Genomic DNA, 3763 nt, shown 5'->3' with positions numbered 1-3763 from the left:
AGCCGGGGCACTACGCCAACGCTTGCCCCCGGAAGGCGCAGGCGGGACAGCAGGGGCGCCCAGCTCAGCCCAGGGCGCCACTTCAGGGCAGAGTGAACCACGTGACGGCCGAGTCAGCGGCCGAGGCTCCCAACGTGGTTATTGGTACATTCATGGTTAATTCATATCCAGCTACAGTGCTTTTCGATACTGGTGCTACGCATTCCTTCATTACTCAGTCTTTTGTCGAGCATCATGGTATTCATACTAGCACATTAAAGAGGTGCCTGTTAGTATCTTCGCCGGGAGGACAGTTGAGGTCTCACACTTACTGCCCGAGAGTCAGTGTTTCCTTGAGGGGAGTAGAATTCTGTACTGATCTGATGATGCTAGACACCAAGGGCATTGATGTCATTCTAGGAATGGAGACTCTGGCCAAGTGGGGAGTCCGGATAGATTGTGCTCAGATGACAGTCTTGCTATCAGCTTCTAGTGGCCAAGAGGTGGTTATCAGTGCAGTGGAGCCTTCGGGATTTCTTCATCAGATGAAGGCTAGACCCACAGACGGTATTAGCGTGGTGTCTGAATTCCCGGATGTCTTTCCGGATGATCTGCCAGGTATGCCGCCTGAACGCGCCATTGAGTTTTGTATTGATCTCTTGCCTGGCACAGCTCCTATTGCAAAGCAGCCCTGCCGTATGGCACCTATAGAGCATGAAGAAGTCAAGAAAACTATTGATGAGTTGCTAGCCAAGGGCTATATCCGTCGGACCTTCTCTCCTTGGGCTTTTCCATTATTGCTGGTAGATAAGAAGGATGGCTCGAAGAGGATGTGTGTCGATTATCGGGAGCTGAATGCAGTTACCATCAAGAACAAGCATCCACTGCCCCGTATTGAGGATCTCTTTGATCTGCTTCGAGGTGCTCGTATATTCTCGAAGATTGATCTTCGCTCGGGTTATTTTCAGTTGAGGATCCGTCCTGGGGATATTCCGAAGACGACATTCACATGCAAGTACGGGCTATATGAGTACACGGTCATGTCCTTCGGCTTGACTAATGCCCCGGCTTTCTTCATGCATTTGATGAACATGGTTTTCATGGATTATCTGGATGTCTTCGTGGTGATCTTCATTGATGATATTCTGATCTTCTCCAAGACAGAAGAAGAGCATGAAGAGCATCTGAGACTCGTTTTACAACGACTGAGGGAGCATCAGCTGTATGCTAAGTTCAGCAAGTGCGAGTTCTGGATTGACGAGGTTCCATTCCTCGGTCATGTTATCTCTCAGGGGGGCATTGCTGTTGATCTGAGCAAGGTGAAGGATGTGCTCGAGTGGGAGACACCGCAGACAGTAAAGGAAGTCATGTCATTCTTGAGCTTAGCTGGATATTATCGGAGGTTCATTGAGAATTTCTCCAAGATTGCGAAGCCTTTGACTTCTTTGCTAGAGAAGAATGCGGCATTCTTATGGACTGATGAGCGTCAGAAGGCCTTTGATGAGCTGAAGAAGAGATTGACTACGGCGCCAGTCCTTACTCTACCAGACCAGACCAAGAGGTTCATGGTATGTTGTGATGCTTCGAAGGATGGTCTTGGGTGTGTTCTGATGTAGGAAGGCAGAGTGATAGCTTATGCTTCACGGCAGCTACGCCGGCATGAGCTGAACTATCATACTCATGATCTTGAGTTAGCCGCAGTTGCGCATGCTCTGAATATTTGGAGGCACTACTTGTATGGGCAGCAGTGTGATATCTACACTGATCACAAGAGCCTCAAGTATATTTTCACGCAGATGAGCTGAACATGCGGCAGAGGAGATGGTTAGAGTTGGTCAAGGACTATGACCTGGAGATTCACTATCATCCGGGTAAGGCCAATGTTGTAGCAGATGCTCTGAGCAGAAGAAGTTATGTCAACATGGCCGTGGCTTTTCAGATGCCTCCAGAGTTATGCGAGGAGTTTGAGCAGTTGAGTCTGGGCTTCTTGCATCATACTTCGAGTGCAGCGTTTGAGGCAGGACCGACTCTAGAGTCAGAGATCAGGCAGCATCAGAAGGAAGATGAGAAGCTGCAGGAGATCCGTGAGTTGTTCAAGAAGGGCAAGGCTTCACACTTCAGAGAGGATGATCGGGGTACCTTGTGGTACAAGAACCAGATCTGTGTGCCAGATGTGAATGATCTCCGGAAGTTGATTCTGAGTGAGGCCCATGATACAGCTTACTCTATTCATCCGGGCAGCACGAAGATGTACTATGATCTGAAGGAACGTTTCTGGTGGTATGGGATGAAGCGTTCAGTGGCAGAGTACGTGCCTATTTGTGACACCTGTCAGCGTGTCAAGGCTGAGCATCAGAAGCCAGCAGGTCTGTTATAGCCTTTGAAGATTCCAGAGTGGAAATGGGAGGAAATCACGATGGATTTCATAGTTGGGTTGCCTCGTACTCAGAAAGGGTACAACTCCATATGGGTAGTAGTGGATCGTCTGACGAAAGTTGCTCACTTCATTCCAGTGAACACTACTTACTCCGGTGCTAGACTTGCAGAGTTGTACATCTCTCGGATTGTCTGCTTGCATGGTGTGCCCAAGAAGATCATATCTGACAGAGGGTCTCAGTTCACTTCTCGATTCTGGGAGTAGCTCCATGATTCGCTGGATACGAAGCTGCGTTTCAGTATGGCTTATCACCCTCAGACAGATGGGCAGACAGAGAGAACCAACCAAGTGTTGGAGGATATGCTGAGAGCTTGTGCCATTCAGTACGGTACTAGTTGGGATAAGTGCCTGTCTTATGCTGAGTTCTCATATAACAACAGCTATCAAGCCAGTCTGAAGAAGTCCCCCTTTGAGGCATTGTATGGCAGAAAGTGCAGGACTCCACTCCATTGGGATCAGATTGGTGAGAAGCAGCTTTTTGGCCCTGAGATCATAGATGATGCAGAGCAAATGGTTCAGGCTGTGCGAGAAAATCTGAGGATTGCACAGAGCAGACAGAAGAGCTATGCTGATGGCAAACAGAGAGATCTGACCTTCAGTGTCTGTGATTATGTGTACCTGAAGGTGTCTCCGATGAGGGGAATCTGCAGATTCAATGTCAGGGGAAGTTAGCACCTCGGTATGTTGGTCCATTCAAGGTGCTAGAGAGGAAAGACGAAGTTGCCTATCGCCTGGAGTTACCCACCAGCCTCTCAGGAGTTCACGATGTCTTCCGTATATCTCAGCTGAAGAAGTGTCTGTGAGTACCCGAGGAGCAGGCACCACTGGATGGAGTAGATGTGCAGGAAGATCTAACTTATACTGAGCATCTGGTGAAGATTCTAGAGACATCAGAAAGGGATACACGGATGTAGGGTCGAGATGGCGGACTAGAGGGGGGTGAATAGTCCTTTCTAAAACTAATTGCGCCGGCTAACCGAAACTTATGCGGAATTGAAACTATTCGCTTAGCCAAGACTTCACCCCTCTAACTATGACTCTAAGGCACCTCCAAAAAGATCCTACACAAAGCAAATGGAGTGTCAAGCTAGTAAGAGCTCTCCTAACAATTCTAATGCCAAGTCATACAAGCCTAAGCACTAGTACTTCACAAACCGGGGGAGCTCCTACACAATTCTAATGAGCAAAAGCACAAAGCCAAACCTAAGCTCACTAGATGCTCAAGGACAAGGATACACAATCCAAATCCAAGAGCTCAACTTGCTTAGCTACAAATCTAAGCAAGAGCAACTAATTAAGCTACACAAGCTAACTAGTTACACTAGGATCTCTACTTCTAGCTACACA

The sequence above is a fragment of the Panicum virgatum genome, chromosome 8N, assembly GCF_016808335.1.
Source record: "Panicum virgatum strain AP13 chromosome 8N, P.virgatum_v5, whole genome shotgun sequence".
In the NCBI taxonomy this organism is placed as follows: Eukaryota; Viridiplantae; Streptophyta; class Magnoliopsida; order Poales; family Poaceae; genus Panicum; species Panicum virgatum.
The sequence above is the reverse complement of the archived record's forward strand: the minus strand, read 5'-3'. Positions refer to the sequence as shown.